Source organism: Hevea brasiliensis, chromosome 9 (assembly GCF_030052815.1).
Source record: "Hevea brasiliensis isolate MT/VB/25A 57/8 chromosome 9, ASM3005281v1, whole genome shotgun sequence".
Lineage (NCBI taxonomy): Eukaryota > Viridiplantae > Streptophyta > Magnoliopsida > Malpighiales > Euphorbiaceae > Hevea > Hevea brasiliensis.
Genome location: NC_079501.1, coordinates 71,452,966 through 71,478,511, shown reverse-complemented (window position 1 = coordinate 71,478,511; position 25,546 = coordinate 71,452,966). Strand labels below are relative to the sequence as shown.

General features: G+C 33.2%; 1 non-coding gene across 1 annotated transcript; it reads right to left on the bottom strand.

Annotated features, from left to right (window-relative positions):
* Positions 1 to 21,514: 21,514 nt before the first annotated feature.
* Positions 21,515 to 21,621, bottom strand: LOC131183481 (small nucleolar RNA R71). Its single transcript, XR_009151536.1, has one exon. It is a non-coding gene; the product is annotated as a small nucleolar RNA R71 (small nucleolar RNA).
* Between the last annotated feature and the right edge of the window lie 3,925 nt (positions 21,622 to 25,546).

Genomic DNA, 25,546 nt, shown 5'->3' with positions numbered 1-25,546 from the left:
TATTTGGTAATTCATAATTTCTAGGTCTTTTGCTGTAACACCCCTATGTTTGGTAGTGCGTTCTACTGTTTCTGTCACCAGTATTGTCCGGATAGTTAGGATGCATAGAACTACACTTAGACATGAGTAAGGAGACGTAAAATAATGAAATACAAGAAAAAAAAAAGACAAGAAAAACAAAAAAAAAAAATAGCAATGAAACATAACCAAGTTAAACAAGCCGAGAACCCTAGCGATGGGTGACCTCACCGGGAAGTCGCGGCGTGGACCGTTGACTAGTCCTGGACCGTGGGGAATCCTGGAAAATATTTTTAGGACTTAAATAAATGTCTATTGAAGTATAAATACCATTAGAAATATCAAAGAAAAATTAATTAGTTAGTACAAAGAAAAGTGAGAAATCAAGAAAACGACAAAACCCGGTGTTATCGAAAAATCGGAATGCAACCCGAACAGGGACATTGTGGTCATTTGACACTCCAAGTTGTCTTTTGACCTAAATTTCCATTAAAAATAAATGATATTACACTTGGAAAATGTCATGAAAAATTAAATTGGTGGTACCTAATGTAAATAGCAAAAATAGAGAGCTAAATGTGGGAATTTGGAAATTAAGATTAAACATATGTTAAACCTCACTTAGTGCTCCACTCACTCACCTAAGTAGACCACTGCCTCTTCATTTGGACAGCAGATCATCTTCTTCCTCACCTCTCAAAATTCCAGCCGAAATCTTTCTTCCATGGAAACATCCATGGCGTCCACCATGCAAGGGCAAAAGCACCACCTTCAAGCCATGATCTTCACAAGTTGTCTTCATTAAAGTTAATCCTCACACCATGGGCAGTAGATAGGTAGCAAGAAGACCAAGTTTTGATGAAGTTTTAAAGAGTTTCCAAAATGGTAAGTAGGTGTTTTTGATGCTTGCTTCATTGAAGATTGTGTGGATGTTATGGGTACTTTAATTATGGAGAGATTTTTGGAGTTTGATGTTTAAAGGGAGATGTGTATTTTTGGTAGCCATGGAAACTCCTTAAGGGCAGTTTATTATTGCTTGTAAATGGTAGATTAAAGGGTTGATTATGTGTTTATATGTGTAGAAATAAATTGGGTGATGTATATTAAGTATATTGTGAATGTATACTTGAAATTGGAAGCTTGGACATTAATGTAGAGAGGTGTATGAATCGGCAGCTTGAATGGTGAACCATAAAAATGTTATTTCATGTTTGGTTTATGGAATATTAATGTTGAATTGTGGTACTTGTTATGGCAGCTTGTGTATATATATGAAGGTGTGAGGTTGGACATGTAAATGAGCTAGGTTAGGTGATTGAATTGTTTGTAATTTGAGCTTGAAAAATTATGTCCTATACGGTGCATATTGAGTGTGGTTATAAGCTGCCAAAGTGACCAAAAATATATTGTGAAATGTGTTTAGGTTATGGTACAAAACAAAAATGGCATGAATGTGTAATTTGGTAGGTTTTAAATGTATCCTTGATGAGTGATGGACAATGTGCAATAGGGCAGTGTGCATTTTGGCCTAGAACTTTAAGTGTGTGGCTCCAATTGGTATGAAACCAATTGGCAGTGAAGCTAGGCACAAAATGTGCCAACTTTCATGAAGGAAGCTTACCAAAATTCTGCTTGTAAGGTAACTTGAAAAATGACCAAATTCGGATTAGTGCAATTAAGGCCTGATAATTGACCGTTTGGGCAGCAGTTAGTGTTTTGGCCATAACTCACTCAAAACAGGTCCAATTGACCTAAAATTTTTACCATGAATAGCTGAGACATATATCTACAAGTCTTATGAAGACACAAAAGCTCAGAAATGACCATAAGCAAGTCAAATAGCTTGCATAAATTCGATTCCAAAAACTGGCCGAATCAAAAGTGACCTAAAATGACCTAAAGTGACCAATTTTGATGCATTTTGACCAGCAATAGTAAAATGACCATAACTTAGTTTAATAAACTCAGAATGACCTGAAATTTTGCCCCGCATGCAATAAGACATAGATCTACAAGTTTGTAGTTTTGACTGAAACCCAAAAACTGAGGGAACTAGGTCATCCGGCTAGGTCAAATTAGTATACCGGGATCCGGCAAATTGCAATAAAACGCAATATACATGGAAATAAATTGGGTAACATGTACCAACCCTAAAAGGCTAAAAATGTGACATATTGGTAACATTAAGACCTAATTCACCTAGACTGTATCGAAGGTCAACATCTTAGGTTGACTAAAGAAATGATAGAATTCAATAATTAAGTATTAAGCCTTATTGTTAAAGACAGTTTAAATGAGTATTGAAACACTTCAAATTGTGTTTCTTAGTTAGCAAAGACTCAGGGAAGGGGAAGGAAACACTGAGTCAGAGCCAAGAGGCATATATCAAAGGTTTGTGCACAATAGTTATTTCTTTTGAATTTTTCAATTGAAATAAATTATGATTATTTGTATATTATTGTTTTAAATTGTGTTTGTGCACCATAGTTATTTCTTTTGAATTTTTCAATTGAAATAAATTATGATTATTTGTATGTTATTGTTTTAAATTGTGTTTGTGCACAATAGTTATTTCTTTTGAATTTTTCAATTGAAATAAATTATGATTATTTGTATGTTATTGTTTTAAATTGTGTTTGTGCACAATAGTTATTTCTTTTGAATTTTTCAATTGAAATAAATTATGATTATTTGTATATTATTGTTTTAAATTGTGTTTGTGCACAATAATTTTGATTTCTCATTTTCTACTTAAAATTTTAATTGAACATTATAGTTTTAAATTGTGTTTGTGCATAATACTTTTTATATTCACTGCTTTTACTATAAAATTTATTTGGAGAAATAAGTTATGAATAATTTTTTATTGTTTTGGCTTTGGGAATCTTATTTGGAAATTATTGTGTTGCCTACTTTGCAAATGGAAATTTTGAGATAAAATATGATTTGTGGTTTGTATGAAATATTTAAATATTATGATTTGGAATTGTTTTGATTCGCACTTGGCATGACAATATTACTATGTTCCTCCTCCATTTATGGGGTGAGTTTGATTATATTCCTCCCTCTTTGACTTGTCAGTCTGAGGTGAGTGTGGATGAGTTCTCATTAGCTAGCTAGCCACCTCCATCATTGATTTCGATTAGTGGGGTTGTAGATTGCTTTGTCGTGGTGTACAACACGGCATTGATCGAAAATTTTGTGTCATAGCTTAAGTTGTGTATGAATTAACAACACTGTATTTATTAAATTATTTGACCCAAAATTTTTCTATAATGAGCTTTGATAATTTGTGAAATTTAATTGTGTAGCATTTAAATTGTTTTATTGATTTGCAAAACGGTATTATTCAGTTATTTGATCAAATTGTGTTATTGATTGGCAAAACTGTATTATTCAATTATTTGATCAAATGGTATTATTGATTGGCAAAACTGTATTATTCAGTTATTTGATCAAATATTGGAGTTAAGATTGAGAAATATATTTGAAGTGGGTTTTAAAGGTTTTTGAAGAACTGTTTTATTCAAAATACAGATGGCACTCTGCCAAAATTTTTACAGAAATTACTAATAATTCAAATGTGTTAGCTATTTCACTTCAGTTCAAAAAGGTTTTTAGCACCTGTAAATAGTGCTCACCACTGTAAAAAGAAGTAAGAAAAGTTTTAAAATCCCTTGTAGTACATTTAATGGGTTATCGGTAGACGAAGTTGGTAATTCATTAGGTATGCTACAATCATGTCATGCCTTACAGAGGGGTAGGGTGTGACATGTTTTAGTGGTATCAGAGCAAAGTTTTTAAATTCTGTTTTCACTTATAATTTGAATATTCTTTCTTCATAGTACAATTGCTCAATGTCATTGTTTGATACATACAGTACATTACATTATAAATATGCACTAACGAGAGGAAATCTCCTTGTGTTATTTGTTCAGGAGGTCTAAGATCCTCGAATTGACTATGGAAGAGGGTGATCGTTCAGTCGATCAATCGATAGAGGCTGAGGTACAAGTTGAGGCCCCAGCTCCACAAAGTGTCAAAGGCTCGACTGTACCAGTTTTACTGGTACAAATTACTGCACAAATGGCCTAGTAAATGTCCACTTTCTTTCAACAAATGGCTGATAATCTGTCAGCCCATGCCCAAGTACAGACCCAACCCCCATAAGGGCAACATGAAATAGAGAAGAGGGAGAAACCTATGGGTCAGAGCTCAAGCAGTAATTTGAGGAAGAGAAAAGAATTTGAGGAGCCCCTAGCTCAGGGATATAACAGAGGTGGATCATCAAGGCAGAGACCACCAAGGTCCAGTCGTCGAACAACTAGAAGTTCCTACCCTCCCTGCCAATGTGAAACTTATGGTAGAAATCATGGTGGGGTATGCTACAAGGCCATAGGACCTGTTATAACTGTGGAGGCATAGGACACTTTGCCAAGGACTGCACCAATGCCCGTAGAGTTAGACCACCTTCTACTACTGCTGAAGGGTTAGTTCAGAGCCCTGTCACTAGAGGTTCACAACCACCCAGCAGAGGTAGAGGCAGGGGTAGAGGTAACCCAGCAGGCAGCCAAGGCACAGTGAAACAATCAGAGCAAGACAGCGCTTCAGTCAGAGTCTACACAATGAGACAGAGAGAAGAGGCCGAGAAATCTGATGTTGTGGCTGGTACCTTCTCAACTTTTAATCAAGATGTGTTTGTATTATTTGATCTGGATTTTACCCATTCTTATGTGAGTGCTATCATCATTGATTGCATTACTGTTCCATGTACAAAAATGGACTTTGAGGTGTTAGTAACAAGTTCGTTAGGACAAGAGGTCAGGGTTAATAGAATATATAGGGATTGTCCTTTGGTGATCCAAGGACACTTTTCTATCTGATCTCATTAAAATGCCCTTCAGAGATTATAAGATCATATTGGGCATGGATTGGTTAGTCAGGCATCACGCCATGATTGACTGTAGACTGAAGACAGTCACTTTTGGTCTCCCTCAGTACAATGATGTGGTAATACATGGGGAGAGGCAGCTATTGCCATCAAACATCATTTCGGCTGCACTAGCCAAAAAAATGATCAGAAAGGGGTGTGAAGCATACTTGGCACATGTTGTAGACACCCAAGTGGGGAGTTCAGCATTGAGGGACATCCCTACAGTATATGACTTTCCAGATGTGTTTCTCGATGAATTGAACCATACAGAATGGCACCAGCAGAGTTGAAAGAGTTGAAAGTACAGTTGCAAGAACTACTTGGAAAGGGCTTCATCCGCCCTAGTGTGTCACCATGGGAAGCGCCAGTATTGTTTGTTAAGAAGAAGAATGGCACTCTTCGTTTATGTATTGTTTGACCTGGAATCTAAATACTTTTATGTTAGTGTTAGAATTATATGTTCTGTTGTTATTCCTTTACAGGGGAATAAATTTTGATGCATTAGTAATTAGTCCTTTAAGATAAGGATTGTGATAATAAGTGAAATAGGTTTTAAAAGAGTTTATCGGCAAAAAGTATTTTCTAACACACCATAAATTATAAAGCTAATTGGCGAGCCTACTTAATGTTAGGCAAGAGGACGTGAAAAGTAAGTTACAGTAATAGAATTGCTCTAGATGAGGGCAAGGATGTTACTATTAGTAATTGTTAATGGATATTGTAATCAGAATAAGATTCGAATATCAATAAATTCGAAAAGGATAAAATATCAGAAAATTTGATCTATTGGGATGTATCGTAGTAACTATACAATGTTCTTGATGTTTATACTGTAAGCTGTAGATTACAGTACTGACTTGAGATTATTGTGTAGAGCTACGTACTACTCGATAGTACACCTAGATGAGAATAGTTGCCAACGACATCTGTTTTGGTATAGTTATGCCAGGACAGAATTTAATTGTTAGAAATAAGTTTGAAAATCCTACTTAAGGATCTAAAACTCAAAAGTTAGAAAATCAAAAGGTTATAGTTTAGTACAGAAGGAAGTAAGTTATAGAATATTAATAGATAAAAAGAATTGTGGAAGTAAAAATTTGAACAGTTGGTTCAGATATAACAAAGAAATGTTACGAATGTGAGGAAGACTATTGAAAAGAATAGCCAGAGGACCAATGACTAGATAAATCATTCTAACATGACCTCAAGGGTCGTTCAAGAAGGAACATGAACGGAAATATTAGACAGCACAATAGTAAGAGAAGATTGGTGTTATACAAACAAATTAAATATTGTATTAGATTGTTAAAAGTCTTATACAAATTTGAGGGAAAGAAGATTATACGATCATATAGAAAGGAGAAAATAAACGTATGACTATTGTAAGATGGCTATTGGGTAAAATTTCGCGGACGAAATTTATTTTAAGGGGGGGAGAATTGTAACACCCCTATGTTCGGTAGTGCGTTCTACAGTTCCTGTGACCAGTGTTGTCCGGACAGTTAGGATGCCGAGAACTACACTTAGATATGAGTGAGGAGACGTAAAATAATGAAATACAAGAAAAGAAAAGACAAGAAAAACAAAAGAAAAATAATAGCAATGAAATGTAACCAAGTTAAACGAGCCGAGAACCCTAGCGATGGGTGACCGCATCGGGAAGTCGCGGCGTGGACCGTTGACTAGTCCTGGACCGCGGAAAACCCTGGAAAATATTTTTAGGACTTAAATAAATGTCTATTGAAGTATAAATACCATTAGAAATATCAAAGAAAAATTAATTAATTAATACAAAGAAAAGTGAGAAATCAAGAAAATGATAAAACCCAGTGTTACCGAAAAATCGGGAATGCAACCCAAACAGGGACATTGTGGTCATTTGACACCCCGAGTTGTCTTTTGACCTAAATTTTCATTAAAAATAAATGATATTACACTTGGAAAATGTCATGAAAAATTAAATTGGTGGTACCTAATGTAAATAGCAAAAATAGGGAGCTAAATGTGGGAATTTGGAAATTAAGATTAAACAAATGTTAAACCTCACTTAGTGCTCCACTCACTCACCTAAGTGGACCACTGCCTCTTCATTTGGATAGCAGATCATCTTCTTCCTCACCTCTCAAAATTCCAGCCGAAATCTTTCTTCCATGGAAACATCCATGGCGTCCACCATGCAAGGGCAAAAGCACCACCTTTAAGCCATGATCTTCACAAGTTGTCTTCATTAAAGTTAATCATCACACCATGGGCAGTAGATAGGTAGCAAGAAGACCAAGTTTTGGTGAAGTTTTGAAGAGTTTCCAAAGTGGTAAGTAGGTGTTTTTGATGCTTGCTTCATTAAAGATTGTGTGGATGTTATGGGTACTTTAATTGTGGAGAGATTTTTGAAGTTTGATGTTTAAAGGGAGATGTGTATTTTTGGAAGCCATGGAAACTCCTTAAGGGCAGTTTATTCTTGCTTGTAAATGGTAGATTAAAGGGTTGATTATGTGTTTATATGTGTAGGAATAAATTGGGTGATGTATACAAAGTATATTGTGAATGTATACTTGAAATTGGAAGCTTGGACATTAATGGAGAGAGGTGTATGAATCGGCAGCTTGAATGGTGAACCATAAAAATGTTATTTCATGTTTGGTTTATGGAATATTAATGTTGAATTGTGATACTTGTTATGGCAGCTTGTGTATAGGGGTGTGCAAACGGTCGGTTTGGTTTCGAACCGAACCGAACCGATAAAATCGAAAACCAAAAACCGAAAATAAAAAATTTTAAAACCGAACCGAACAAATTAATAAGAGAAAACCGAACCGAATCAAACCGATAAATATCGATTCGGTTCGGTTTTAAACCAATCAAACCGAAATTTATAAAATTTCATATTTTTAACATTGAATCTAAATAATAAAAACATAAAAACAAAAAAAATTAGAAATCAAAACTCAAAAATCTTAAGGTTCGGTTCGATTTTCTTTGATTTCGATTCGGTTTGACTTTCTTTGATTTCTTATACATATTAATAATTTCGGTTCGGTTCGATTTTTTTGGTTTTCTTATGAAAATAACCGAACCGAACCAATTAACCGAAATTATCAAAATTATAAACCGAACTAAACCGATTAAAATTTAAAATCAAACCGATTGAATCGAATTGAATCTGTTCGGTTCGATTTTTCGATTTAAACTGAAAACTGCTCTCCCCTACTTGTGTATATGTATGAAGGTGTGAGGTTGGACATGTAAATGAGCTAGGTTAGGTGATTGAATTATTTGTAATTTGAGCTTGAAAAATTTTGTCCTATATGGTGAATATTGAGTGTGTTTATAAGCTGCCAAAGTGACCAAAAATATATTGTAAAATGTGTTTAGGTTATGGTACAAAACAGAAATGGCATGAATGTGTAATTTGGTAGGTGTTAAATGTATTCTTGATGAGTGATGGACAATATGCAATAGGGCAGTATGCATTTTGGCCTAGAACTTTAAGTGTGTGGCTCCAATTCGTATGAAACCAATTGGAGGTGAAACTAGTCACAAAATGTGCCAACTTTCATGAAGGAAGCTTACCAAAATTCTGCTTGTAAGGTAACTTGAAAAATGACCAAATTCGGATTAGTGCAATTAAGGCCTGAAAATTGACAGTTTGGGCAGTAGTTAGTGTTTTGGCCATGCCTCACTCAAAACAGGTCCAATTGACCTGAAATTTTTACCATGAATAGTTGAGACATATATCTACAAGTCTTATGAAGACACCAAAGCCCAGAAATGACCATAAGCAAGTCAAATAGCTTGCACAAATTCAGGTCCAAAAACTGGCCGAACCAAAAGTGACCTAAAATGAGCTAAAGTGACCAATTTTGATGCATTTTGACCAGCAATAGTAAAATGACCATAACTTGGTCCAATAAACTCAGAATGATCTGAAATTTTGCCCCGCGTGCAATAAGACATAGGTCTACAAGTTTGTAGTTGTGACCGAAACCCAAAAACCGAGGGAACTAGGTCATCTGGCTAGGTCAAATTAGTATACCGGGATCCGACAAATTACAATAAAACGCAATATACATGGAAATGAATTGGGTAACATGTACCAACCCTAAAGGCTACAAATGTGACATATTGGTAACATTAAGACCTAATTCACCTAGACTATATCGAAGGTCAACATCTTAGGTTGACTAAAGAAATGAAAGAATTCAATAATTAAGTATTAAGCCTTATTGTTAGAAACGGTTTAAATGAGTACTGAAACACTTCAAATTGTGTTTCTCAGTTAGCAAAGACTCAGGGAAGGGGAAAGAAACACTGAGTCAGAGCCAAGAGGCATATATCAGAGGTTTGTGCACAATAGTTATTTCTTTTGAATTTTTCAATTGAAATAAATTATGATTATTTGTATATTATTGTTTTAAATTGTGTTTGTGCACAATAGTTATTTCTTTTGAATTTTTCAATTGAAATAAATTATGATTATTTGTATGTTATTATTTTAAATTGTGTTTGTGCACAATAGTTATTTCTTTTGAATTTTTCAATTGAAATAAATTATGATTATTTGTATGTTATTGTTTTAAATTGTGTTTGTGCACAATAATTTTGATTTCTCATTTTCTACTTAAAATTTTAATTAAACATTATAGTTTTAAATTGTGTCTGTGCACAATACTTTTTATATTCACTGCTTTTACTATAAAATTTATTTGGAGAAATGAGTTATGAATAATTTTTTATTGTTTTGGCTTTGGGAATTTTATTTGGAAATTATTATGTTGCCTACTTCGCAAATGGAAATTTTGAGATAAAATATGATTTGTGGTTTATATGAGATATTTAAATATTATGATTTGGAATTGTTTTGATTCGCACTTGGCATGACAATATTACTATGTTCCTCCTCCATTTATGGGGTGAGTGTGATTATATTCCTCCCTCTTTGACTTGTCAGTCTGAGGTGAGTGTGGATGAGTTCTCATTAGCTAGCTAGCCACCTCCCTTATTGATTTCGATTAGTGGGGCTGTAGATTGCTTTGTCGTGGTGTACAACACGGCATTGATCGGAAATTTTGTGTCATGGCTTAAGTTGTGTATGAATTGGCAACACTGTGTTTATTAAATTATTTGACCCAAAATTTTTCTATAATGAGCTTTGATAATTTGTGAAATGTAATTGTGCAGCATTTAAACTGTGTTATTGATTTGCAAAACGGTATTGTTCAGTTATTTGATCAAATTGTGTTATTGATTGGCAAAACTGTATTATTCAGTTATTTGATCAAATGGTATTATTAATTGGCAAAACTGTATTATTCAGTTATTTGATCAAATATTGGAGTTAAGATTGAGAAATATATTTGAAGTATTTTTTAAAGGTTTTTGAAGAACTGTTTTATTCAAAATACAGATGGCACTCAGTCAAAATTTTTACAAAAATTACTAATAATTCAAATGTGTTAGCTGTTTCACTTCAGTTCAAAAAGGTTTTTAACACCTGTAAATATTGCTCACCACTTTAAAAAAAAGTAAGAAAAGTTTTAAAATTCCTTGTAGTGTATTTAATGGGTTATCAGTAAACGAAGTTAGTAATTCATTAGGTATACTACGGGATCATGTCATGCCTTACAGAGGGGTAGGGTGTGACATTTGCATTTTCATTGCATTTTGGAAAACAATTGAAATTATCAGGATCTTTTCTGTTTACTTATTGTATATTTAGTCTTAATTAATCATTATAAGTGCCCAAGAAACCTATAATAGATTACAAAAGCTGGATACATGGGAGTATACTAGTTTGACAGCCATATGTCTATCTAGTATACATTGGTCATGTTAGGCATGAGGCCTACGGGCAGGCATTTAAGCCAGATATAATATTAGGCAAAATGGCCAACAAGTAGGCATAAAGCCTATAGAACAATCATGTCAGATAGATTTTATCTATTAATGATTATTCTTATGGGCAGTACTGCTATCTATAGTCTCTAATTAATATACCAATTGATCTACATTAAACAGATAAGTCTATTTATACTATGGGCAATTAAACATTATTAGTTATTTATTTGAAATGTTCATTTCACTTTATAGTGGGAAAATAGGTCCCACATACCCCTTTCATGTGATTTAGTATTTAATGGCTTGTTAGGTTTAAATTTCTACCATAAGATAATTTATCTTATGAACATTTCTTTAGGTTCAGTTTTTGTGTCTTACTTTTACCTATCCATTTGATCAGTTTGTAGCCACAGTTTGGCCACACTTCCTTCATGGAAGTTGTTCCTCTATGTCTTATCATTATTTTACCTTTTGAATCATGTCAATTTTATTTTTAGAACTCAAGTTATGGTCAGATAACCATAACTGATTCATTTCCATATTCTGGTTCCTTAACTAGGCAACTTTTGGACTTAAAGTTTACCTAATTAATGGAACATGTTGCAGTCACTTTTAGGCATAGTGATCTTCATAGAAATTTTTTCCCTATGTCTTATGATCATTGAGAAATTTGAATCATAATTTTTTAAGTTTTGTGGAATTAATTAAAGCCAATTAACTGACCTGGATTCCTATACCCTATGCCAGCAGGATTTCAGTTTAGGTCAGTGATTGTGAGTTAACTTTTAAGGTTCATACATTCATAATTTGAGAAAGGTTTCTAAAACAAATTTTGAGCCCTATTTCTTAGGTTTCTGGAAAGGTATGGTTCATCCCAATTGGATTTTTCTAGTGGGAGATATGACTAAAAGACTGTTCTGGGGTTTTAGTCAAATTCCAGGTTTTGATGTATTGAATTTTTCTAAAAATTTTACCTAGATCTCTTGATTTCTGGGTTTTGGTCAAAATACCAATTTTGTAGATCTATGTCTTGTGGAAATTTTGCCACTAGTTTCATTACATTTGAGTTCTTGTAGACCAAGTTATGGCCATTTTGCCAAAATTGGTCGGGTAAGTTTATGTCCAGCAGTTTCTAGACAACCTAGTTTTGAACAGTTTTGTGACCCAAATTAGGCCAGTAATTTGGTTTGGTTTTAGGCATTTCTGAGCTTTGTGGTCTTCATGCACATTGTATCCCTATGTCTACTCTTTCCAATGGAATAAAATTTCAGATCATTTAGACTAGTGTAGAGGGAGTTATGACCAAATGAATATGTACTGTTCATTTGGTCATTTTCTGGGTTTTGTGCAGGGTCATCCAGATTGGGACAGTGTTTAAGTCTAGTTTTGGATAGAATTTGAGCATGGTTTCTCCACGGAAAATGGAGTGTTTTGGGTCTGGTTTCACCTTCAATTGGCCTCATACTAATTGGAGGAACACAAATTTAGTTATGGCTCAAAACTCAAGCTGGACTCAATGAGTCCCAACCTGCAGAAAAAGGCACTCCCAAATATTCAATCTCCTCTAACTTTCTTACTTCAATTTGCATACATAGCACTTCTATAAGCAACAATCTCATCTCAACCAAGTCAAATTCCAAAAATTTCACAAAATTCCCAATCCATGTTTATAAACCCTAATTTCAAATATCCAATTTGTACAAACACAACATATTCAAACTCCTAATAATATCAACTTATCAAACATCCTCATGGAGCCCATTTTCATCATTTAAAGGCATCAAACCCTAAAGAATACCATGGCTACCGAAATTAGGGTTCACCAATTTCTTATCATTTGTTTTCATTTTCATGTGATACTCACTCATCTCATCATTCTTACAATATTTAAAGAAGAGAGGGAGTGGTATTTTGCACTTACATCTAGTGACCCAACTTGTAAACTTCTCAAACTTCAAGTTTCCTTCTTCTTATGGCTACCAATAGGTTCCTTATGGTGTGGGTTTAATTTTAATGAAGAGGGCTAAGTGTTTTGGTGAGTGAGTGAAGTGAAATTCAAGCTCAAAGCTTGACAAAAATAGTGGAAGAGGGAGAACCCATGGAGCCAACCATTTAGAGAGAGAAGAAGTGAAGTGGAGAAGAAGACTTGTGGTTGGTGCCTTTTGTCTCTTATGTCTATATATATATATTTAATGTACTTTAATTTTTAAAATGTCATAACCCCCCCCCCCCCCCCCCCTTTTTTTTCTTTGTTTTTCTTTTCTTCTTCTTTCTCTTCTCATTTTCCTAATTCAATTCATAGAGTTTTAATTTATGTTAATTATTTTATTCTCTCAATTTTTAATTTGACATTTAGGTCAAAATTCACCTCTGGGGGTGAAATGACCAAAATGCCCTTCGTGGTGCTTATTATTATTATTTTTGTACCAATTAATATATTCTCTTAAATTTTTCCTACATTTTCTTAAAATCTATTCCATCAATTTATGTCTTCTCACCATAGTTTAAGTGTAGTTCCAAACATTCTGGCTGTCCGAACAGACATTAATCATCAGAATAGTATAATGTACGGACTACTTACGGTGAGGGCATTACACTTATGATGGATTGGCCTGCACCTGTAAATGTAAAAGAATTGGGAAGTTTCATAGGCTTAACTTGTTATTATAGAAATTTGTGAGGAATTATGGTGTTATAAGCAAGCCATTGACTGATTTGTTGAATAAGGATGCATTTCAATGGACTCAGGTTGCATAATAGGTATTTAAAGCTCTAAGAAAAGCCATGGCCATTGCTCTTGTTTTGGTACTTCTAAATTTTGAGAAACAATTTACAATGAGAACATATGCAAGTAATTTGGGGATGGGTTATTATTCAACAAAAGGCATATCCAATTGCCTACATTTGAAAGTCATTTGGCACCAAAAATCAGTCACTCTCAATTTATGAGGAGTTACTTGCCATCATATTTTGCACTGTCAAAATGAATGCATTATTTGGAACAAGGCACATTCTTCATCAAAACGGACCATGAAAGTATATAGTTTTTATTGGAGTAGGGATTGCATACAAATTTCAAACAAAAGCAATTTCCAAATAGTTGGGATTGGATTACAAAATTTTAAATTAAATGGGAGTAGAGAACAAAGTAGTAAATGTTCTCTCTATAAGACCAATAAGAAGTAAATCTATTATACTTGCTGCTACATTTGTAGTCACACCTACTTGGATGCTCAAGCTTGAGCTATTAGCTATAAAATTGACACAAAAACAATAGAGTTATTGAGTCAATTAGCTATTGATAATAAGGCTCATCTAGAAAATGAAATGAATAAATGATTATTGTATTATAAAGGGTGGTTATATGTGGGATAAACAATTCATTTAAGAGCCAAGCTACTAAATCTTTATACGATTCAGTAATTGGAGGACATTCAGGCATCAACCTACATAATTGAAACTTAAGAAGCACTTTTACTGACCTAGACTTTTAGCAATAGTAGTAAATTGGGCCCATAAAAATTGATGTTTGTCCTAAATGTAAAGTCGAGACTTATCCCTATCCAGGTATGTTGCAACCTTTGCCTAGTCCTATTCAAGCCTGGAGGCACATCTCCAGTGACTTTATTCAACAATTATCCAAATCAAGGGTAAAAACACTATTATGGTTGTAATGTGCAGACTTACTAAATATGCACATTTTTCACCCTTACCCATCATTTTACTGCTACAACAATAGCAAGACTTTTTATTAGGGACTAAGCCACACTTGGGCCAAAAGGGGCATTAGGCCCCTAAACTTAAAATATATATATATATATATATATATATATATATATTAGGGTTATATTAGTAATTTGATACTTGTAAGTAGGAGTGTTCAGTTCTGGTTTGGATTTTTTCTTATAAACCAGAACTGAACCAAAATTTTGGTACGGTTCCTGTTTGATTCTTCATTATTTTGATCCCAGTTTAGTACAGTTCTCGGTTCTTTGGTTTTGATTAGGTTCTTCGTTCTTGAAACAATTTTATGAAATTATTTCCATAAAAAGTCGTACTTGAATTAGAAATTAAGTTTTGAAGTGGGTTATTAATACATTATATATCATATAATATAGCTTTTAACAATTTCTAAATTATATAATACTTAACTAGATGTTACATATATAATTTAGGATTAATCATATTATATAATATAGTAGTGAAAGTATATCATATCATATAACTTTTAGCTATTTATTGATTATGTAATCTTTAATTAGAAGATATGAATATAATAATCAATTAAGCATATATATAGTATAATAGTACACTTACAATGAAGAATTATAAGGTAATTTAATATATTTATAACTAAATTTATTAAGAAAATGTAGAGAAATAAATATAATATTAGGTTGTATTTAATCCACAATTAGACATACATGTATAATTTTATATAATTACATTGAAAGTATTTAACATATCTAAAAAAAATCATACAAAAAACATATGTATAAATTTGGTTCTCAATTTGGTTCTGATTCATACTGTTCCAATTCGGTTTCCAATCCAAAGCATCAAAACAAGTTCGGTTCAGTACAGTTCTTAGATTTGGTTTAAGACCCCCAAGAACCATGCACAAACCCACTTATAAGTGATCTAAAAAAATAATTTAGAAAAAATTAAAAATAGTAGCCCACTAATTTGGCAACAATTTTACTTCAACTTGTTTAATTTTGAGGAGAAGTTTTTTATTTTACTAGATTTTTTGGTAAATCAATAATAAGTGATCAATTTTAGCATGTCCTATTGGTTAAAGAAAATGTTTATTTTCTAATTTATATAGCATGATATCTGAATGAGTAATAGTTTTTCTTTAAATATCTGAGATAATGAGCCTGTACAAAATTTAAAGGTTATGAGTATATATATAATTTTAGTGAAAATTGTATATAATTTCTACTTTTTTATCTAACATCAAAGTTTGGGCAGTTAAAAAATAATTGATGTTTGATACTAAAAATTTTGAGCTATAAATGAATTTATTAATAAGAAAATTTAGTAAATTATGTCAATTTATCATAGTCTCAATTCTCAATTCAAATGTGTTGCTAACTTTCAGATTACATTTAAATTAATGAGGCATATTTGCAAGTATTGACAATGTCTTCAAAAAAATAAATAATAAAAAAGATTATTGTAATATAATTGTGATGATTTATTGCATTTTGCATCTGTCACTATTTTTCATGGATTCTATTTTTAAGTTGCTTGGCTCACCTCAAATTATAGAGTCTGATAAGGACAAAATTTTCATAAGCTTATTCTGGAAGGAGCTTTTCAAGCTCTTAGGTATCAAATTGTTCTTCAGTTCTACCTATCACCTACAAACTGAAGAGCAAACTAAAAGACTAAATCAGTTGAATAAGTATTCAGAATGCTACCTTAAATGTGTGTCCTATTAGCAACTTACGTCTTGGTTTAAATGGTTGCCTTTAGCTAAATATTGGTACAATAACTTACCATAGTGCTATTAAAATGACGCTTTTGAGGCCCTTTATGGCTATCCATCCCCTCAAATACAAGTCATTTCTTTCAATGCTTAAAATATCATATCTTTACCATTGCATACTTAGTCTTTTGAGTTTGTTTCTTATTTAACTAGCTTGGTAATGCTTACTTTTATGTTATTAGGTGTTTACAAGAGCATGTAATAGCTTATGAAGCATAAAAAGGTGAATTGAGCACAAAAAGAAATAAAACATACATCAAGCATTTTCAGGCAAAAGGAACTACTATTTTGATTAGGACTTAGCCAATGACAAAATGGGCTTAGAGAAGTCTTATCATGATATTTGGAGGCTAAGAGTGAAAATGAATGGATTCGGATATCAACTCATATTGAGCTTTTTTGGACAACCTTAATAGAGCTTGCATGTGATCCACTATTTAGAGCTTAAATTTGACCTTATGAAATTAGATGGACCTTAATTGACATATTTTGAGGTGATATATGAAAAAATAAAAGCGATTGGGCTAGATTACATTGAGGGTCACATGTTAAGTGTGTTTGGGCTCTTTATGTTGAGTTATATGGGACCAGGAGTTAGGGCCTTAATTAGTGGTTTTAATTATTTTGTTTAAGGCCCATAATAAATAAAATAAAGGTGTGTGGGTCCCTAAGGTCATAAAGTGATAGATATATACAAGGAGAGTTATTTTTAACCTGTTTTTCTACTTTAACTAGTATTTTTGAGAGATTTTTAAGTAAGAATGCAACTAGGACTTTCAATTCAGATCTAGAGTCTAAGTTAATCTATTTTTCTCTATAAAAAGGGTCCAAAATTTAGATTTGAGGTTCTTCAATTCCCTTCTACTTGTAGTGTCCAAATTCCTCTTTGTGCATTCAAAGGTTTCGATTGCTTGATCTAGTTAATGGTGTGATTTCTTTTTCATCTTTTGGCTTATGGAGCGCTTTTACATCCTTTTGGAGTGTGTGGCATCATCATCAATATTAGACTGAAGTTGATGAAATTCCATTTATTAGGGGCATCATGTTTTCTCTCTTCTTTTGTTACTTTGTTTATATTTAATGTTCTTAGTTATGTGGGAGTAGTTTTGTAATTCAGTAGGGAGATCGTTAAATCCATAAAACATGCTATCATGAGACTTTGATTTATGTTTAATAAATTCCAGATTTGTTCTATATTAAGTATCACTTATCTTTTGGTTTATGTTATGAATGTTGAATGTATAATTAGTTAGAGTGGCCAACTAATTAATTGTGCATGAAAACATATTGCTAAGTTAAGATAATGTGAGTACATAATAGCTTTAATAATCTAACTATAAGTAGCACATAATGATTTATTTCATTATAAAGATGAGTGTCTAAGTTAAATGAACCATGCTAAATGAGTTTGTTATCTCGAATTGGGATGCGTTTCTAATGATTAATGCTACTATTAAACTTAATTATAAGCTGCTCTAGTCTTAGATTGAGTGTGATAGTAAGGGATTAATTGTAGAGCACTTCTTGGTTAATCTAATCTCTAAGGAAATATAAAAAAATTGTTAACTTCTATAACCAATTCACTTAATTAAATAAGTTTGCATCTTTAGTTAATGATTGATACATGTTTAATGATGGATAGAAGTTCTCTACTAAATTAGTTGCAATCTAGTTGTTTATCATATTCATAAGTGTCATTAGTTTTAGATTTATATTCTAGCATTCTTAGTTTTAGCTTCAGTAGTTTAGTGATTAAAAATTAACACCCCCCCCCCCCTTCATTTTACTTTCAATATTTAGTTGGAAGATTAGGTGTTTATTTTGTGTGTTTTAAATTCTTTTTGTTTATTTATGTCTCTAAGATTTGTTTTTTATTTGCATTTATTCATTCCCTATAGGATCGACCTCTACTTACCCTATATACAAGTGGTTTGGGTAGAGTATTTTTAATTAATGCATTCGGCATGCATCAATAAGTTGCAATTGTCATCAACCTCTTCCACTCATCTAGTCTTCCATATGTCATTGTTAAGGAAAAAGTGGGAGACAATGTCACATCTTTTTAGCAATTGCCGTAACACCCACCAAATTTCCATTGCCAGAAGTCGTATAGGGTAGAGTACCTCTGAAAATGGTGGATATAATGGTAAGAGTATGAGATATGTTATAAGTATCGTGATAAAAAGTTAGTAGGTTAGGACTTAAAGTTTGGAGCAACTGAATTTTTGGAGCAAACGGAACTTCGACTGTCGAAAGTCCCTCTTTTAGCTGTCAAAGTCCCTCTTACCTGTGGGTATATATAGGATCAAAATGTTTGAAAATTGAGAAAACTCTTAATTCTTCTCTAACCTGATATAGTTGAAACTCCAAATTTTAAGTTCTCTTCCATGATTACTCTTTTAAGTTAAATCTTGATAAGGTTTAATTGAATGATTTCTTGCTAGAGTTAAGTGGGAGTTAGGATCCAATAAAAGCGAAGTTCGTGCTAGTTAAGTGTATAGTTCAACGCTTCAAGAGGTAAAATTTTTTCTTGCTTGCATTTGTGTTTTAATGAAGTTCTTCCTTGATAGATTGACATGATGATGTTTTATTGTTGGAAAGAAATGTGATATATTAGTTAGATTTAAGTGGAAAATGTATCAATTTCACATGGGTTTTACTGTGTGATAAATGCATGTTGTGATTCTAAGGTTCTAGATTTAATTAGTTAGTTTATGATCTGAATTATTTTTTGAGTTGAGTTTTGGAGCTTAGGAAACTTCAGGATCAAGTTTGGGTGTAATGATGTAGAATCAAATTTCAAAATTCTAAAAATTCCTAGGTTTGATTGCCGAAAACCATTATTTTAGCAGCCAAAGTAAGGCTAAACCCATTTTATATAGATATTTTAGGGTAGTTTTGCATCCATTTTGCCCTTTTTAGTTTAGTAATTTTATGCTTTTAATGCTTATTTTAGTTAATTTGTTAATTTTAGTTTCATTGTATTTGATTTTTGGAATTTTAATGTTTTTGATAGGTTTTAATAAGGTTTAAAGGCAAAAAGATCTATATAGAAGAAATTTCAAAGTGATTTGGAAGCTTAAAGTAGTGTGAAAAATGAAGAAAATTTGCCTAAGGGTGAAGACTAACCGAGATTTTTAAGGGCTTCAACATGCCCCGTGTTGAAGGTTGTGTGAAGATAAGAGTCAGCAAGCAGGAATCAACATGAGGCATGTAAATTCAACACTGGGTCATGTAGATAAAGATTTTGGAACAAAACACGCCGAAAGTTTCAAGGACTTTAACATGCCCCGTGTAGTGGATCGTGCAAACAAAGATTTTGGAACAAAACATGCTGAAAGTTTCAAGGACTTCAACATGCCCCATGTAGCTAGTCATGCATAATCTAAAGGCTCCTCCTCCGAATTAACATGAGGCATGTGGAAAATAACTTGAATCAATATGAGGCATGTGGGATGGCACTAGCAGATTTGCTGATATAGAAAAATTTTCTCTTTTCACACCTTTAACACCTTTTGTCTTTATCCCTTTAGAGACCATTTTTAGGCCAAAACTTGAGGGGATATATAAGCATCATATTCTCATTTTTACCATAAGGAGAAAGAGAGAGAAAAATCAAAAGAGAAAGGAAAGAAGGAACCATGCCATTTTTGGAGGAAAAACACCTGCAGAGTGACGTTTCCAACTTCCATTTTCAGAGATTTGGATTCGCTTCTTCTGGGTTCTTTTATTTGTAGTCTTATTTTCATGTTTTCTTGCTTCATTTCATATTTTTCACTTGTAAATACAAGCATGAGGGAGTAGATACTTAGGATTTCAGAGTTGGGTGTAATGATTTAAGTTTTATTTAAGGATTTGGACTGGTTTTAACCAAATTTTAGTATCTATAAGTTTTGATTCTTATCTTGTGTGCTTATTTACATACCCATTATTGGTACCCTTTGGGTTTTGTTCTTAATCTTAGATTTAAGGACTGAGAGGTGAAAATCTATAATAGATAATCAAGATAATGAACTGAATCACTTAGTGTTAGAAATAAACTAGTGGGTTAAGAGGAATTTCAAGTTGATTAAAGAGCTTAAGGGGTTTTGGGTAATTAAACATCGCATAAGAATGGGGTTTAATTTCCTTTAAAACACTCTTTAGTTTGCTTGTAAGAGAAATTAAAGGAAATCATAATCAACTTCCTTCAAACTTGTATTTCCCTTAATCTTGGTTTTGCCTATCCAAATCCCATTGAAATTTACTTCATAAACCTCAACTCTAGAATCAATTTTTAAGATTAATTAATTAAATCTTTAATTACTTGCTGAAATTTTAGTAAATTAATATAGTGCTTAGAATTTTAATTGCTTAATTCATTCTAATTTTCTTATTTTCAAATTTAATTTGCTGCATCTCTTACTCTATTTTTGGCTCAAATTATTGACAACCCAAATAATCGTGACTTTTATAGTTTGGTATCAAACAACAAATCTCTATGGGAAGATATCTTTTCTTAACTACTTGAATGACACGTATACTTGCGGGGTACGCAACCAAGTTTTTGGCGCCGTTGCCAGGGATTTATTTTTGTTTGATATTAGATGATTAGTTATTTGGTTAATTTGGGCACTTTATTTTTTATTTTAATTTCTTTTCTTTATCAGTTTACTTTGAGATTTTCTTATTTTGATTTTTCAAGTACATATCTTTTATATGAGAAGGACAAAAAGTGAAAAAATTGATTTAATTTTTGATCTTGAGATTGAAAAGAGAGCTAAAGCTTTGAGAGCAGAGTCTAAAGAAGAAAAGCTGAACTCAAAATTCAAAGACAGCAAGAGCGACAATAAGAGCAACAAGTGATAGAAGCTATGGCAAACAACAACAGTAGATCAATTAAGGATTATGCTTTTCCTAGTTTTGAAGATTTTAGACCAAGTATTACAAGGCCTAGAGTGGAAGTGAATAATTTTGAGTTGAAGCCCTCACTTTGTCATATGGTTCAACAATCACAGTTTGGGGGAGGCCCTACTGAGAGTCCACATGTGCACCTTGCACATTTTCTTGAAATTAGTGACATGCTAAAGATAAATGGAGTGTCAGATGATGCCATCCGGTTGAGATTATTTCCTTTTTCTTTGAAGGATCGTGCTAGGTAGTGGTTGCATTCACTACCTCTGGGTTCAATAACTACTTGGGATGAGTTATTACAAGCTTTCTTGGCTTAATAATTTCCTCCTAGCAAGACTGCAAAATTGAGAAATGAATTAACTTCTTTCAGACCAAGGGATGATGAGAGTCTCTATGAAGCTTGGGAGAGATACAAGGATCTTCAAAGGAGATGTCCACATCATAGGATCCCTAAATGGATGCTAGTTTAACATTTCTACAATGGTGTTTCTCCAGCAATTGGAAGTATAATTGATGCATCTTCAGGAGGTGATCTTATGGAGAAGTCAAAAGACGAAGCTTATTCAACATTGGATAAAATTGCGTATAACAATTATCAATGGAGCTATGAAAAGAATGAAATGAAGAAGCCATCAGCTGGTGTATATGAGTTAGATGCCATGAGTATGTTCAATGCCAAATTTGATGCTTTAATGAGAAAAATGGATAAGTTAAGCATGAAGGTTAATTCTTCAATTGAAGGATCTAGTCATGTAGAAGATGTTGGTGTAGGAAATATGCATTGTATCAATGATTTTCCTTCTTATGGGCAAGAATTTGGAAATGAGCAAGTTGATTTTATTGGGAATTACAATCAGAAACCAATTGGTAATCCTTTTTCTGCTACATATAATCCAGTATGGAGGAATCACCCTAACTTTTCTTGGGGAGGTCGACAAGGATAGCAGCAGTAGAATTATCAACAACCTCCTAATTTCCAGCAGCAAAAGTAGAATTTTCAGCAAAACAGAGTACCACCTAGATTTCCACCACAAAGGAATCAAAATGCACTTGTTCCATAACCACTAGTTCAGTCTTCAGACCAAGATTCAATTTTGAAGTCTATGATGGAGAATTTCTTAACTGCTCAACAAAAACAAGGAGAAATGATTCAACAATTAACTTCAAGGATAGACCAGCTTGCCATTCATAACAGGATGTTGGAAAACCAAATAGCTCAATAAGCAAGCTCTTCTAGCAAAGCACAGGGAAAACTTCCAAGTCAACTAGAGAATCCTAGAGAACATTGCAAGGTAGTGATCCTAAGGAGTGGGAAAATTATGAGAGATAAAAAGGAAGATGAGGTAGAAGAGGAAAAGAAGAAAGAAGATGAAGACAAGAATGAATCTACTTCAAATCATGATAAAGTTAATGAGGAAGCAAACAAGAAGAAAGAAGTTGAAAAAGAAGAAGAAGAAAAGTACCACCATTGCCATATCCTCAGAGGTTTCAGAAAGCAAAGCTAGATAAGTAGCTCGGGAAATTTTTGGAAGTTTTGAAGAAATTATACATCAACATTCCATTTACAGATGCAACTTCTCAAATGCCCTCATATGCTAAGTTCCTGAAAGAAATTTTTTCAAAAAAGAGGAGACTAGAAGATTATGAAACTGTGGCATTAACAGAGGAGTGTAGTGCCCTCTTGCAGAATAAGCTCCCACTGAAATTGAAGGATCTATGAAGTTTCTCTATCCTATGTCATATTGGGGATACTAGTATTGATAAAGCATTATGTGATCTTAAAGCAAGTGTAAGTTTGATGCCACTCTCTATTTGTGAAAAGTTAAAGGTTGGAGAATTGAAGCCAATAAGCATTTCTTTGCAACTAGCTGATAGATCTATCAAATATCCGATAGGAATTTTGGAGAATGTACCCTTAAAAGTTGGGAAATTTTTCATTCCTATGGATTTTATGGTGCTTGAAATGGAAGAGGATATTCATATACCTATCATTTTAGGAAGGCCATTTTTAGCCACAGCCAGGGCTATAATTGATGTGAAGAATGGTAGACTGACATTAAAAGTTAGAGAAGAGGAGGTGGAATTTAATTTGAATCAAGCTTTGAAGAAACATCATGAAGTTGACCCTTATTTGAAGGTGGATGTTATTGATGAGATTGTGGAAGAAGAATTTAGGAAAAGATATCCAAAGGACCCTTTGGAGAACTATTTGGTACATAGTAGAACAACAAAGGATTAAAATCCTGACGTTGCAGCTTTTGCTCAAATTTTGGATGCTACTCAAGAAGTTGTAGGAGATCAAATTTTGCAAGTTGAAGAGTTGAAACATGAAGTTGCACAACCACGTTTGCTAGATGAGAAGGAAGCACCACAGGTAGACCTCAAACTACTTCCATCTACATTAAGGTATGCTTTTCTTAGACCTAATTCAACTTATCCTGTCATTATTAGTGCAAGTTTGAGTGATGTACAAGTTGAAAAATTGTTGAGAGAGTTAAGAGCACATAGGAAAGTTATTGGTAACACCATTGATGATATCAAGGGTATAAGCCCTACCTTGTGTGTAACATCCTCACTTTAGCTAGTCCGTACAGTCTACTGTTCTGGTGACCAATGTCGATCTGGGCAGCTAGAATATTTGAAATTATAAATAGACTAGAGTGAGGAGTTATAAATAAACCAAATAATGCTCATAAAAATCAAGAAAAATTTTTAGGAATGAAATGCACTAAGGTTAAACGAGCCGAAACCCCAGTGATGAGTAAACCAAAGGGGGAGTGACGGTGAAGGTCGTTAGCAACCCTAGACTAGGGAAAAACTTCATGAAATAATTTTTGGGACCTCAGGGAAGGATTATTGGGGTTCCGATGATAATAAAATGTTAAGGAAACATAAGGAAAATTTAATCAATCAGAACACACAATTTTAGCTTGTTAAACAAACAGAGGGCATTTTGGTCATTTCATCTTCAGAGATGATTTTTAGCCAACTTGTCCAGTTAAATAAATAATTTATATGACATAAAATGTGAATAAATATTGTTAAAAATTTAATTGAAATTAAGTAGACAAGAAAAGGAAAGAAAATGAAAATAAAATGGGATTTATTACATAATGCTTATGTAAGCATGAGGTAATTAAATTCTATGGCCAATAAAATTAAAGAGACTCAATTATAATACATAAAAAATGAGGAAAAGAAGTCAGAAATTCTAGAAAAAATAGCAGCCCTTCTTCCTCCTTCCAAGCCGCACCATAGCTTCACCATGGCCAAGCTTACCAAAGCTTGATTTTCTTGGATTTTCACCCACTAAATCCTAAGTTGTGAACACAAAATCTTGTTCTTTCCTCATAGTGAAGCTTTTGGGAGCAAAAAGAAGTGTAAAGGAAGAGCTTTTGCAAGCTTGAAAAGTGACTCCATTAGAGGTTAGTGACCAAACTTGTTTTCTTTCTTTAAATTCATGTGGAAGGAGTAGAATTAGTGGATATTTACAAAGAAATTTAAATAAAATCATAAGCATACCTTCCCCAATATTTTTGGTAGCCTTGAACTTGGTAGGGTTTTGAAGATTTCTTAGAATTAAAATGATATTGTGGCTGCCCTTAACACTAATCTATTATTTAAGATAGTGAAAGGTAAGTGAATGCATGATTTGAGATGGTTGAGTTAGGGTTTGGGTATGAAATTGAGACTTTGATCAAGTAATGGTGAAAGTAAGTTTTAATGGTCAATTAGTGACCATTTGGTTATGTGTGAATAAGAAATGAAGTGGTTTGTTTAGTGGGAATTAAAGTTAGTGTTGCTGCCCTTGGTGACCTGCAGGACTGGGTGTGAGTCTAGTAGGTTTGGGCAGCTATAACTAGAGTTGTGTAGGTTTAATTGGTGCAAGGCCAATTGAACATGAAACTAGACACATAATGGCACAACTTTAGTGAAGAAACCCTGCCCAGAAAACCAAACCAAGTTGACCTAAAGATTGCCCTAATCTTGGTGACCTGCATTCTACCTGGGCAAAATAACTAAATGAATAGTATTTATTCATTTGGTCATAACTCAGTGTAGAAAGGTCCAATTAACCTGAAATATTACCAGAAAATAGCTGAGACATAGACCTACAACTTTCATGAAGAAACCAAACCCAAATTTTGACCATAACATGTTCAAAAAGTGACCTACAGTTAATGCACAAAACACTATAGATTTGATCAGTCTAGAAAATCTGGATAGTTTGCAATCCGGCCAGTTATGGTGTTTAGGCCATAACTTGAGCTACAAAACTCCAAATGGAATGATTCTAAAAAGGAAATGTAACTAGACACAATAAGGAACAACTTTCATGTTGACAACTTTTCCAAATTCTTATTGTAAAAAAT